The sequence below is a fragment of the Ochotona curzoniae genome, unplaced genomic scaffold, assembly GCF_017591425.1.
Source record: "Ochotona curzoniae isolate NIBS_2020 unplaced genomic scaffold, NIBS_Ocur_1.0 scaffold_4505, whole genome shotgun sequence".
Taxonomy (NCBI): Eukaryota; Metazoa; Chordata; class Mammalia; order Lagomorpha; family Ochotonidae; genus Ochotona; species Ochotona curzoniae.
In genome coordinates, this window is record NW_024467118.1 from 54689524 (window position 1) to 54704574 (window position 15051).

A 15051-nucleotide genomic window follows, 5' to 3' on the forward strand; every position below is an offset into this window, starting at 1 on the left:
AAGCTTGGGGACCCTGCACCCATGTGGGATGCCCGAAAGAACTTCCTGGATCCTGGCTTCAGACCGGCATAGCATCGGCCATTGCGCTCACTTGGGGAGTGAATCATCAGATGGAAGATCATCCTCTCTGTCTCTCTTCCTCTATGTATATCTTACTTTCAAATAAATAAATAAAAATCTAAAAAAAAATGCCATCTTCCCAGACAAAGTAACTGTACTTTTAGAGGCTGGCACTGCACAGCAGCAGGCCAATCACCTACCCTGTGGTGCAAGTGTCTCAGAGGTTGATTTCCTGGGTTTCCTGGCTGCTCTGCTTCTGACCCACTTTCCTCTCATGTCCTAGAAGAGAAATGCAAGATGACCCAGGGCTTATGCACCCACATGGGAGACCTGGATGAAACTTCCAGCCCCCAGACTCAGCTTAGCTCTACTCATTGCAGCCTTCTGGGGAGTGAACCAGCAGAGGGAAGAACATCTCTCTGTAAATCTGTCTTCCAAATGAAGAGGAGTATACTGTGCTGCACATCACCAGGAGTTCTAAATGTCTGAGAAGTTCGCTGTCCCCACTCACTGTCAGAGAGGAACACATACCCATTGAACCCACATTTCTTCCCTTTTCTCCCCTAAGTGAGACTCAGTTTACTGAGGTGGAGCTCCAACTCATCACTGCCCTAACTTGGAGAATGACAAACCTCTCACTGCAGAGATTAGACAAAACAGAGAGCAAACGCTACACACCTTGTGGCTGTGGGAGTTAGTCATAGGTGGAACTGGGTTCCTGGAAACTTACCTGATGTGACTGGTAGCTTGGGGCTGAGAGCTTGGAGGCCACACAATGGAACTCGTCAAAGCTGTGTGTGATTGGGGTTCGCTGACATTGTCAGTTCACTGTAGACAGTGAATTAGCTGCTAACCTTGCCACAGAGAAGAGGTGAAGTTATCATCGGGCCAGCCAGCATCAACATTCATCTGTCTAGACCATAGATGATTATCTACCACACCAACATTGGGTGTCACTCGGGACTCTTGCTCCCTGGACCCACCCAAGCCACACCTCTGTATCTCTTATGGAAACTACAGAATTCACCCAAACTGCTGGAGGTACATCTCCCACAAAAAAAGATTTCAGAGGAAATAGCAATAGTTGATTCCTCAAATGCATAAAAAAAATCAATATAGAAAAACAAGAAATATGAACAAAGGCAATATAACCCCTCAAACAGAATACAATATTGCATTGATATTAAAGCTGTGATGATTAAGAGATTGAAAAAATGCCTGAGAAGCAATTTATAAGGATGCTTGTAGCATTACTGAACAACACCAGAAGCAGTTACAAGATATAAACTCATGAATAACATAGATGAGAAATTCTACAAAGAGATATCTGAAGAAAAATAACAAAATATTAGAAAAGAGGAGTTCAATATGTCTAAGCCTTAGCAGATTTACTGAGGCAAAAGAAAGCAAGCTGAACTAGAAGACAAGTGTTTTGAAATGTGTCAGTAATACAAGAGAAAATAAAAACAGAAAAGCTGAAAAAGGTGTTTGGGTTAAAAGTGGTATCACACAGAACCCAATATATTTTTTAGAAGTTCCTGAAAGTATAGGGGAAAGTAGGGGCTTAGAACACTTGCCCAGTGGGGCTGGTCTGGTGGCAGAGCACACTGTTGCACCAGCATCGCATATGGGTGCCAGATGTACTGCAAGTGGAGCAACCAGGACAACAACTCTCTGGTTTTGGCCTGGGAAAGAAGTGAAGGATGGCCACACAATGGAACTTGAGTACTTGGGCTCCTGCACTCACCTAGAGGAAGCTTCAGGCTCCCAGTTCTGGATCTGTCCATCTCTGGCTACTGAAGATATCTGGGGAGTAGACCAAATGATGGAAGATTTTTCTCTGCCTCTCCTTCTCTCTGTAAAATAAGCCAATCAAAAATAAATCTTATCTTTACAAATTTAATAACAGCACGAATCTCCCATTTTGTAGAAAAATTTGTACATCCATCAAATATGTTAAACACAGTATAGCATGATTAGAAAATATATTCACCATTACACACTATATCCAAATTTTCAAAAGTAAAACCAGTATTCTAAAATATGCAACTTAGAAAGGTCAGATTACCTGTAAAGGAGCTCCAGTTATAATTGTGCAGATCTCTCTACAGAAGCTCAGTAAGTCAAGAAAAAAATGGAGTGATATGCTTCATGTCCTAAAAGAGAAACAACAAATTGTCAGAATAACTTTACTCAATGAAACTCTTCTTTATAAATGAAAATGAAATAAGGGACATCTCCAAATGAGCAAAATATATAGCATTTGTCATCTGGCCTGTCTTAAAAATGATACTTACAGATTTATTAAAAATAAATTTTTTAAAAAAATAACCTTCATTAAAGAATGTGAAAGCAGAAACCAATAAAGAATATTCAAAACGAATAATATTTATGGGAAAATGGCAGAACTAGGTCTACACAGGAGAGACCGAGGAAGATATACTGCACCAATGCGAAGCTGGGAGCCAGGAGCTCTTCCGGGTCACCCATGTGGGTGCAGGGTCCCAAGGTTTGGTCCATCCTCGACTGCTTTCCCAGGCCACAGGGAGGGAGCTGGATGGAAGGGAGGGCCGCTGGGATTAGAACCAGTGCCCATATGGGATCCCAGAGCGTACAAGGTGAGGACTTTAGCTGCTAGACTATCGCACCTGGCCCTGAACCAAGTCATTCTTAAGGCTACAGTAGAGGTGTATTTAACCAATGTCAGAGCACCTGGGTATTTAATAGAAAATGTTAATCTAAAGGGAAACAAAGTCTATTATAGTAACCATGTTCTTCAAGACAATATTTGCACCAATTAAAAGACCAGTGTACAAAAATCAACAAACAGCTAATCCACACTATGGACCAAATGTATCTAATTGATATCTCTAGAAACTTCATCCTACAACTGTAGAATCACATTATTTTCATCTAGATATAAAACATTCTCTAGGGTAAATTATATATTAATACATAAAACAAATTTCAACCAATCCAAAAAAAAACCACCAAAATTATATGATCCATCATTTCCAATAACAATGGGATTAAGGTGCAAATTAGAAATATAAATTATAAAAACTCTACAAACACATCAATATTAAATTATATATACTCCTGGATGACAATAGATAAAATCATCATAGAAGAAATCAAAAGGGATATAAAACAGTTCCTTCAAGTGAAAGAAAATGAAAATACAACATGCCCAAACTTATGGGAAACCACAAAAGCAATGTTAGGAAAGTTCATAGCAATCAGTGCCTGCATCAAAATATTAGAAACATATTCCACAAGTGATTTTACAATGCATCTCTTGAAAACAACAAACCTAACCCCAAATTAATAAGAGAAAATCAATGATAAAAAGAACAAAATGGAATAAATGCTGTATATTATAAAAAATATATTAATGTAGCTATTTTTTTCTTTTATTTGCAAAATGAATAAAACTGTTAAACCTTTGGACCAACCTCGAGAAGATTTTAAAATAATTCAAACTGGGGGGCCCAGCACAATAGCATAGTGGTTAAAGTCCTCACCGGTATGCACCGGGATCCCATATTGGCGCCGGTTCTGATCCTGGCAGCCCCACTTCCCATCCAGCTCCCTGCTTGTGGCCAGGGAAAACAGTTGACGACAGCACAAAGCCTTGGGACTCTGCACCTGTGTGTGGGAGACCCAGAAAAGCTCCTGGCTCCTGCATTTGGATTGGATTGAACCATTGGACAGAAGATTTTTCTCTCTCTGTCTCCTCTATATCCGCCTTGCCAATAAAAATTCAAACTGGGCCCAGGGCAGTAGCCTTGTGGCTAACGTCCTCATCTTGCACACACCAGAAGCTCATATGATTGTCTCGGTTGCTCCTCTTCCCATCCCGCTCCTTGTTTACGGCCTGGGAAAGCTGTCAAGGACGGCCCAAAGCCTTGGGACCCTGCACCCACATGGGAGACCTGGAAGAGGCTCCTGGCTTCGGATTGGCTCATCTACAGCCCCTATGACCACTTGGGGAGTGAGCCAGTGGACAAATCTTCCTCTCTCTCTCTTTGTATACCTGATTTTACAAAAAAAAAAAAAAAAAAATTAAAAAACAAATTAAATCAGATATGAAAGAGGAGATATTACAATGATATACACTATGGAAGAGCAGATACATCACAACACCTATAAAAAAGAATTTGAATACTTATGAACAATTTAACCAAGGATGTGAAATATCTCCACAATGAAATTATAGATTGTAATTCTGGAAACTGTCTTGACATGATTTCCCAACTGAAAAATAGGCTCCTGCTCATTCACTGTCCAGGATGAACAGTCAATCAGTGTATCCAGCAGGTTCTGTGACCATTTAGGCTTTCACAATCAGATGGCATGGGAGGTATCAGCATTGAAATCTGCCTGTTTGTGCTAGTCTCATAGAATATATGCAAAGTACTGGCAATATTATCATCAAACAGTAGCTTGGACCTGAAGTAACGTAGTATGCCTACAGAAAGGCAGTACAGTCCACTTTTAGTTCTGCATAGTACTGTGCTCCAGGGGTTCAGCATCAAAGTGTTTGCAACAGTGAGGCTAAGTATCATCAGCTCTCTTATGTCAATGGAATAATCTCAAAGGACTTCTAATGAAATAATTCGCAATTTAGATATAATTCACTTCTCACATCTATATACCATTAGATGTAGATGTTTGGTAAAAGAACACCAAACAGTCTGAAGTAAAGGTAGTGGAGGAAGAGAAGGAGTCAAAGTCAGATGGGGAAGTAGAATAAGACATGGGTGATATGAATTCACCAAGACGCTGCACCATCGCTTTGCAAAGCTCAGAGGAGAACAGTAAAAGTAGCAGCAGCTGAACACAGCACATCTGGATGGTTACAAGAACTCAAACCATGAGCTATACTATAAAACCCTCTGCGCATTAGATTCCCAAACTGGGAAACCTGATGAACACGATGAGGCTCCTGTGCAGCTGAACTTTGACAAGCACTGTGATAGAAAGCTGCCCACGTACTGATCTGTCATTCCCCTCAAGATTTGAGTTGTAGGTACAGGGACACAGGAATGCTTGCTCAACAGGGTCCCCAGCCTCATAGCCTCTGCAGTTCCCTACCCTCTGTAGATCTCTGCTTCTACACATCGTCAGGGAAATCCACTGGACTGAGTATAAGCATGTTCACCAAAGACCCTGTGGGCCATGCAAGACACTAGGATGTATACTGTTGCCAATGGGGAAAAAATTCTGTTAACATAAAGTGATACTTTTATGTAATAATATTTCTTTTAATATTGTCAATAAGTGTCCCATTCATTAAAACACTTGCCTGGGAAGGGGTATTATGAAACATTAAGTAACAAAATAGAAGACAAACTGGAAAAAAATTTTTTTTTACATGTTTGGGGACTGTAAAACATCATCAAAATATTCAAACCACCCAAAGCAATTACAGACTACTGTGATCCCAACCAAAACACCAAAGACATTCCTCTGAATCCTAGAAAAAAAATAATCTAGAAATTTCATATGAAAATAGATGGCAAACATCCAAAGCAATATTAAATAATGAAAACAGATTTCATGATATTATCCACACCATTTTAAGACTTACTAAAGTACTGTTAGTCATGTGGACACAGAGCAGCATACGAACCCCATAAATTAATATAGCCATCTAAAACCAACTAACATTTCAAATGAGCTAAAATCAATCCTTGGAGAAAAGAATTTCTCCATTATAAATCATGTTGGGGATACTGGATTCCAGAGGCAGAACTATCAAATAGTAACACTACCTTATACTTTATACAAAAATCAACTCACAGGGATTTCAAGAAGCAGATTAGGGAAAAAAATCCTGATTTTGACAAGAAAAGTTAGTGGAAACAATACAGAGGAAATGGATGCCAGGGGATAACTGGAGATAATTTTGCGTGGTAACTCAGGACAGAAAAAGGAGAGACACCATGAAGAAGCATGGACACTGCAATCATATAGAAGCAATTTGGGCAGTGGAGGAGAGTACATCCTGATAAAGCAAGTTTGGAGTAGACCACTGTAGCCAGACTCACTGGTGATTTTGCAGACCACACTGACTCCAAGTTCACATTAGAGCCAGAGATAGGAGCAGATGGTCCCATATTATTCTGAAGAGGAACACGCTTCTTTTTTCCCATTTCCTCACAGAACCGCTCAGACTAGAGCAAAGATACCATTATTTTGAAGGCTGCCTAGACGAGGTGAGAGAGACTGCCCTCTTAACATCAACATAGGTTGCCACAAATGCAGTGCCTGCTTATGTGTGCACAGGTGCCTGCGACTAGCTGGTTTTTAATCAAAAGGACAAATCTGTATTCCCCACTGATTTTGAGTCTGGGCTAGTAGATTGGCAGGGGAATGCATACTCATATAAAATTATGAGGCATGCACACACTCACACTTTACTGTAGACTTTGAGGGCACAAAGAGCCAACGTGGAGCACTCTCAGGTACTAGACTTGGCAAAGCCTCTGCTCTCCATGGAGTAGGGTCTCACAGGCCTAAGTCAATCTCCAACACGTAGCTGCTCGGTTGTCACCCTGGACCCTCAACCCACCCTGCAACACTGACCAGAATAGGCTAGCCCCACCCAGCACAAGCATCTAGATATTTCTAAAGGAACAGTCATTCTACCAAGTCACAAGAGCCTACTTCAAAGACAAAGAGCATCAGGAGAGAAAGCCTAGTGCTTCCACAAATACATCAAAATAAATGCAGAGATACAACAAACCTAAATGAGGAAAACATTATTAGATGTTTAATAGGAGCAGAACAACTCTTCAAGATTATAATATGAAGATCCAGAGATGGGTGAGATGCTTGAAAATATGTAGGAAAAATGACCAAACATTGCTCAGAAGTACACAAATTATGGAGAAAAACGAATCTATACAGGATATGGATTACAACTTTTGTCAAGAGATTTTGAAGAGAAATCAGACACATTTTAGAAATTAAGATTCCCGCCCCGGGCTACTGGAGTAAAATTCGGGGAGCGAACCTTGGTGAGTTGCTAACACAGGGAAGTGCCTGCCCTTAGCAGGGGGTGAGGAGCAAGTGGTTCTCAGGAACACAATATAGGAAGGGTGTCTGAACTGAGGAATATGTGGCAGGCTTGGAGCTAGGCGGTAAGGACAGAGGGGCATCACCTGGGTCTTAGGTGCCCACAGGATTGCAGAGTGACAGGAGTGAAGAAGGGCGAGGGGAGCAAGTGCTTCCAGCAGCAGAGTAAGCACTAGGAAAAAAAAATAAAGAAATTAAGACTGCGTATGCTAAATACAAAGCTCAATATCCAAATCAGAAAAAAAAAAAAATCCTGGGAGATATCTGTGAGACAAAAATAAATGATAGAAACACTGGAAATAATGTTCAAAATATATATAGAAGTATCAAGCAACCAAACATGTGTAACCTAGGAGTTTCTGAAGGCATGGAAAGGGAGAATGGATTAGAAGTTCAATTTAGTAAAATAATAGGAGAAAATTTTCCTAATGTGGAGGAAATAAGAGTACACCCAGGAAGAAAAAGTACAGGATTAGGAATTATATTCACCACAAAATATTCAACAATATAACAAAGAAAAGATTCTAAAATGTGCATTAGAGGATTGACAGGTTACCTTCAGAGGATTTCCCGTTAGGCTAACTGATCGTTTTTCATGAGAAACTCAACAGGCTATGGGGGAATAGAGAGATACAGATCAAGCCCCGAAAGAAAGGAAATGACAACCCAGAATAATGCACTCAGCAAAGAGCGTATTTATGCATGAAAAAGAAATATATTCCAAAGCAAGCAAATTTAGAGAATGACTCCACCCATCCATTCATTCTTAGAATGTTGCTTAAAGATGTGCTTCACATAGAAACAAAGTCATGATAAGCACTGCAATTACAGGACATGAAGGTAGAAAATGTCCTAGTGAAAGTACAAAATGTAGCCAAAGCAAACAATGATGACCTTTATGTTGAAAGGTAAGACTACATTGTTCCCTTTCAGTAATAACCTTGAATACAAATGGTCTAAACTTTGAAACCAAAAGATTTGGACTATTTGCTGCCTATAAGAAACACCACCTTGACAACAAAGATACAAACAGACTGAAAGTGAAAGGATCGAAGAAGATCTTTCATGCCAACTGAAATGAAAATGCATAGGCATAGCCATTCTGTTATCAAACAAAATAGAATCAAACACAAGATAAAAAATGAGAAATGGCATTATATAATAACTAAGGTATCAACTCAACAAGAAGATGTAACCATAGGAAATGTATACTTGCACAATGCCTGGGCATGTGACAATGTAGCATGATTAAAGAGAGGCAGACACCAGTACATCTACACCCCTCTTTCATAAATTAACAGATCAATTAGACAGAAAAACCAAAGAAACAAAACGAATCTATACTATGGATCAAACGGATCTAATTTTTATGTAAAGAATATTTTGTCTCATAGTTGCAGACCACATTCTTTTTATCAGCACATGGATCATACATTTTGATAGATCCTATGCCAGGTCAAAATAGCAAACCTCAAAAAACTAAAATAATTCCATTTATCTTTTAAATCTATGGAATGAAGCAGGAAATCAATGACTTGAACTTTAATGTGCAAACACACAGACTGAACACACTGCTGAAAGAGCAGTGGGTCATGGAAGAAATCAAAAGGGAAATAAAAATTGGGAATATAACACAGCATATAAAAATGTAGGGGTTATAACATAAATAGTGTTAAGAAGAAAGTTCATAGCAATTGTTTCCTGCGTCATGAAATTAGGAAGGTACCAAATGAATGATAAAGCAATGTATTCCAAGAACTTAAAAAAAAAAACAGCAAACCAAACCCTGTTCACTAGGAAGAAATAAATTCAAGAAATAAAATTGAACCAAAAAAAAAAAAAACAGTAAATGGAAGAACTCATTGTTTAAATAATCAGAATAGATACACCATTGGCCCAAGCAGCTAAGAAAGGGAAGGATGGCCCTTTTTGTGAACATTGTAGGTGCCCTGCCATGTGCATCTGTTCATCTGCACAAAATAAAGGCAGGACTGTGCAAGGAAGTGAAGGAAAACAGCAGAAGGTCCATGGGACAGGACAGAGCTCAGGAGCACTGCAGGCAGTCAGATGCATGGGTTAAGCAGTGTCCAGCATGAGCCACAGCCCAACACCACTTCAAGGAACAGTTACCACACAGTGGGTCTTGAAAGAGACTGGACACACAGTGTGTGGTCACAGTACTGGAACCATTGCCTGGAGTCAACTCTCCTGACACAGTCCAGAATGAATAGGCACAAGATTTAGGGGGAAATCCGGTTGGGTGACCTTGAAGATGGGATATACTTCTTTCTTCCACTTTCCCACAGAGTGGACCATTCCAGAAGTGAGAGGCTGCCATTTTGAGGGCACATAGCCACAAGGCTGCACACACCATTGCATATGCCTATTTGTACATAGATGCATGAGAATAGGAGATTCTGTCCATAGAAGAAACCCATGACCTTCACTGAGTTAGAGCAAGTAGCCTGACAGGGGTGGCATGTACAGCAACCCCTCCACCAATATTCAAGTGACTTAACACAAAAAGTGTTATAAAAACTAAAGAAATGCATTCCATAGTAGTCTGTTGAATAGTTTATACAACACTATAGGATAGACCACATGCCAGGCCATACAGCAAGCCACAAAAAATTGAAAACAATTGAATTCATATCATGTATCTTTCCTCACCACCATGAACTAAAACTGGAAATCAGCAACTCAAAAAACTGTAGGAAATATGCAAATACATGGAGGCTGAACTACATGCTACTGAGCGAATACTGGTTATGGAAGAAATAAAAAACTTTATGGAAATGAATGAAGAAGACAGCACAAAGATCAAAACATATGGCATATAGCAAAAAAAAAATGTTAAGAGGGAAGTAGATAGCAATTAGTACCTATGTCAACAAATTAGAAAGGCATCAAATCACTAATACATCTCAAAGATCTAGAAAAATAAAAACAAATCAAACACAAAGTTAATGGAATTATAACTAAAGAATATGCAAAACTGGAACCATGAGTTCAATGATCCTGGATCCTATATGGGCACCGGGTCTAATCCCGGCAGTTGTGGAAAACAAAATCAATAGATTAAATCAACTAATCAAAGAACAGGGAGAAGATAGATATCAATACAAAGAGGTGAAAAGAAAGATACAAGCATAGACACTACAGATACAAAAAATTATCAGAAAATACAAAATCCATCTGCCACAAATTGGAAAATCTAGAAAAAATGGATAGATTTCTAAACTTTTACCATCTGCAAAGAAATGATTCATGAAGACACAGAAAATCTAGAGACCAATCACAAAGATGGAGATTGAATCAATGCTAAAGACATTTCCAACATATAAGCGTAAGACTGAATGGCTATACAGCTTCTGAGTTCTTCCAATATTTTCAGAAACATCAGTCACCTGGATCAAGTGGGATATAACATTGGTATGTGGAGGTGGCTCAATCTATGCAAATCAATAAAAGTGATACACCATACTAACAACCTGAAGATTAAATCTCCCGTTTATCTCAATAGCATCAGAAAAAGCATGTGATACAACATCCTCTCATGTTAAAAACTTAAATCAGGGGCTGGCGGCATGGCCTAGCAGCTACAGTCCTCACCTTGAATGCACACGGATCCCATATGGGCACCGGTTCTAATCCCAGCAGCTCTACTTCCCATCCAGCTCTCTGCTTGTGGCCTTGGAAAGCAGTCAAGGACAGCTTTGGGACCCTGCATCTGTGTGGGAGACCTGGAAGAAGTTCCTGGATCCTGGCTTCGGATTGGCAAAGCATTGGCCGTTGTGGCCACTTAAAGAGTCAATCATCGGATGGAAGATCTCTGTCATTCCTCCTCTCTGTATATCTGACTTTCCAATAAATAAATAAATCTTTTAAAAAATTTAAATCAATTGACAGGATGAATTACTAGTATCTATAAAGAGCTAATGGAATTTCACTGCAACAAAATATAGAGCCCAGTTATCAATGGGCAAAAGATATGAACAGGCATTTCTCAAAGGGTTAAATTCAAATGAGCAATAGCCATATCAAAAAATGATCAGGGCCCGATTCAGTAACCTAGTGGATAAAGTCCTCACCTTGCGCACACCGGGATCAAATATGGATGCCAGTTCTAATCCAGGCAGCTCTGCTTCCCATACTGCTCCCTGCTTGTGGCCTGGGAAAGCAGTCAAGGATGGCCCACAGCCTTGAGACCCTGTATGTGCGTGGGAGACCCAGAGGCTGCTCCAGGCTTCAGATCGGCTCAGCTCTGGCCATTGCAGCCACGTTGGGAGTGAATCAATGGATGAAAGATCTTCCTCTGTGTCTCTCCTCCTCTCTGTATATCTGACTTTGCAGTAAAAATAAATCTTTTCTGAAAAACAAAAAAATAAAAATGCTCAGACTCATTAGTCATCAGGGAAATGCACATCAAAACCATACTAACTTTTCTCCTCACTCCTGTTAGAATGGCTATCATGTAAAAATCAAAGGAACAAATAAATGCTCTTTGGTTGTGAGGAGAAAAGTACTATAAATCCACTACTGGTGGCAATGTCAACTTGTGTAAATGGAGACTTCACCAAGATCTGGAAATAATTCTGCCACATGACCCAACCAACCAACTCCCAGAAATTTATACTAGTGAAATGAAATTGGTATATGAAAAACTGATCTTTACCCCATTTTTATAACAGCTCAATTCACAATAGCTAAGAAATGTAATCAATCCACATTCCACCAACAGATGACTAGATAAGGAAAATGTGGTACCTACGCACTGTACAGTAACACTCACCCATATACTAGAGTGACATCTTGCCTTTTTCAGTCAAGGGTGTGTAACTGGAAGTTACACAATGCTTCATGAAATAAATCAGTTTTGAAAACATATGTCATGTTTCCCTAATCTATGATACCTAATGTATATGGTGCAAAAGATATTCTGTATAAGTGTGTGTGAGTGATACTCTCAGATGTGATTAGTGTATAAAGCCTATGTTTACACTCATGAAGAACAGGATTTTTTCTCTTGTTTGTTTTCCCTTTGCTTTTTCTGTTCTTTGTGATTATTATTTTATATATGCCATATGTTGATATAATTTCTTAAAGGAATGTAAAAGACCCAGAAAGTAAAAGCTGACATGAAAAAGGAGATAAAATAATACACATCACAGACATATCTAGAAATCATGGGGATTGTGTGGAAGAGCTGATGGCAACACACTGGAAAATCTAAAAAGAATGGATAGATTTTAGGACACAGTCTACTTAAAGTGTTCCATGATAACAGAAAACCTAATTAGACAGTCACCACAATGGAAACTGAAGCGATAATAAAGACTTTGCCCATAAAGAAAAACGCAGGCTCAGGTGGCTTCACTGTTGAATTCTATCAAACTTTTCAGGAAGAATTAATTCAATTCTTTGCCAACTATTTAATACAATTAAAAGAGAGGGGATCTTCTCTACTGCTTTTATAAGGCCAGCATCACATTAATTTCCAAACCAGAAAATGATACAACAAGGAGAATTATAAACCAATATCCCTGATGAACATAAGTGCAAAAACCTCCATAAATTACTAGCAAAATGAATCAAATAACACATCAAAAAGATAATTTACCCAGACCAAGTGGTATTTGTCCCTGTTATGGGAGGATGGTTCAATCTATGTAAATTAATAAATGTAACACATGTTAACAAGTCGAAATATAAAGACATTTTATCAATAGATGCAGATAAAAGATTGGATAAAATATACCATCTTCCCCTGATTAAAATCTACAGCAAATCGGGTATGTTAGGATCATTCTGACATGAAGATCAAGGACTAGACATGGCAGCCGACTCACTACTGCTATTCAAGACTGTCCTAGAAGTTTTAGCCAGCGCAATTAATCAAGGAGAAAAAAACAAAGGGATGCAAATTGGAAAAGGAAGTCAAGTTATCCCTGGTTGCACATGATGTAATTCTCCAGATTGGGGAAACAAGAGTCTTCTAAGAGGCCATTGTACTCATAACAAAGTTCCATAAAGTAGCAGCATATCAACACACTCAAGATCCATATCCTTTGCATACACAAATGATTCTATAGCTAAGGATTTGTAATTCAGTCAGTCACAATAACTTCAGAAAATACCTTAAATTTAACCAAAGATGTAAGGGATTAGCAATGAAAATTATAAATAAAACAAAGAACTACAAGAGGACACCAAAAATCTGAAAAAAATTTTCCATGTTTGTAGATTGGCAAAATTAATATCAAAATATTCAAACTGCTGAAAGCAATTTATAGATTATCTGTGATCCCAAAGTATTTTTGACATTCTTCTCATATCTAGAAAAAAAAAGTTTGGAAACACAAGACACCCTGAATAGCTAAAGCAATTATGAAAAACAGAAAATAAAACAGAAAATATCACAATACCAGACTTCAAGTCATTCTACAGTACAGTTGTAATAATAAGTAAAAAGCCTTGAAATGACAGAAAAAATATGTGCAAATCAATGGGACAGAAAATCTGTGAAATTATTCCACACCTCTTCAGCCAACTAATTTTTTGACAAGCAAACTGAAATGAATCCAAGGAGAAAGAACAGCCTGTTCAACAGTGCTGGGAAGATCATCTGCAGAATTATGAGTAAAAGAATCCTGACTTACAAAGATCAATTCAAAATGGATCAACCATTTGATCCTACAACCTGATGCCCTCAAATTACTCTGAAAGAAACGGATTAGGAAAAGATTTCTTGGACAAGACCTCAGAAGCACAGGCAACTACAGCAAAAATGATCAAATGGGATAACGTTAAGGTAAGAAGCTTCTGCACAGCAAAAGGAAACATTAAACAGATACCATTGGTAAAATGAGAGAAAATATTTGTAGATTATGCAACTGAGAAAGGAGTAATATCCAGATTCCATAAAGAGTTCAAGAAATTAGAAAAAATCTATTTAATAAATTGACAGAGTAAATGAACAGGAATTTAAAAATATATATAAATGGCAAACACATGAAAATGTGTGAATTGTTAAGTAGCCAGTGAGGTTTCATATTGTCCCATTTAGTGTAACTATCACCCCAAATATCTGAAAATAACAAGCACTCTTGAGGATGTAAATTAGCATAGACTCCAGTGTCTTGTTTGTGTAATCTGTAAAACTGGTGGACTATTGTTGGAGACACTATGGCAATTCCTCAGAAAGCTAACATTCAATCTGCTATATGACCTAACCCTTCTACCCCTGAAAATATACACAAAGCAAACGAAGTGAGCACATGAAAATTTTACCTGTATCCCCATGGTAATGGAACCTCAATTTGTAATGGTAACATGTGGAAGCACTTTAGATGTCCAACTCATACTTGTATAAAGAACTTCTGGCACATGTATGTGATGAAATACTACTCAGCCATAGAGAAGAATGAAATCCCTTGTTTGGCAATAAAATAGAAGTAAAGATCATTATGCCGAAAGGGCCAGAATCAAATGTTCTGATATTTTCTAGGCTAACACAGAAAGTATGAAATATTTTAATGCATGTAGTGCAGATGACATCTTGGGATTGAAGTTGTATGTGATAGTGTTTTCAAATTTTTTTTTTATTTTGAATTCTACGGTACAATTCCATAGGACCTGGGATTTTTATAACCTTTGCTCTACTGCTACTTAATGGTACTCATTCTACTATTTACTTACATAATTCTTTATGTAGCTTTAAGCATTTTGATTTTGTGAAATTTAAAACTGTTGTCACAAAAATTAAGAAGAGGGAAGAATGCATGTGTAGGTGCTTACGTTTTAATCTGTGCATGTGAAATCTCTTTGTATTGGTAAAGAAAAATAAAGTAACGACTCGTTTTGTGGAGTATTAAGTAATGCTGTTGCCTACATTGTTGTTGGCATCCA

At 38.4% G+C, this 15051-nt stretch overlaps 1 protein-coding gene and 1 long non-coding RNA gene across 4 annotated transcripts in view; one reads left to right on the top strand and one right to left on the bottom strand.

Annotated features, from left to right (window-relative positions):
- Nucleotides 1-15051, top strand: part of SGCZ (sarcoglycan zeta) — a 336717-nt gene that overhangs the window by 304288 nt on the left and 17378 nt on the right. The window lies entirely within an intron of this gene.
- On the bottom strand, nucleotides 197-10780 carry LOC121146544. The gene is made up of 6 exons (XR_005882228.1): nucleotides 10756-10780; nucleotides 7230-7315; nucleotides 2129-2216; nucleotides 1808-1916; nucleotides 791-914; nucleotides 197-339 (listed from the first exon to the last, which is right to left on the bottom strand). It is a non-coding gene; the product is annotated as an uncharacterized LOC121146544 (long non-coding RNA).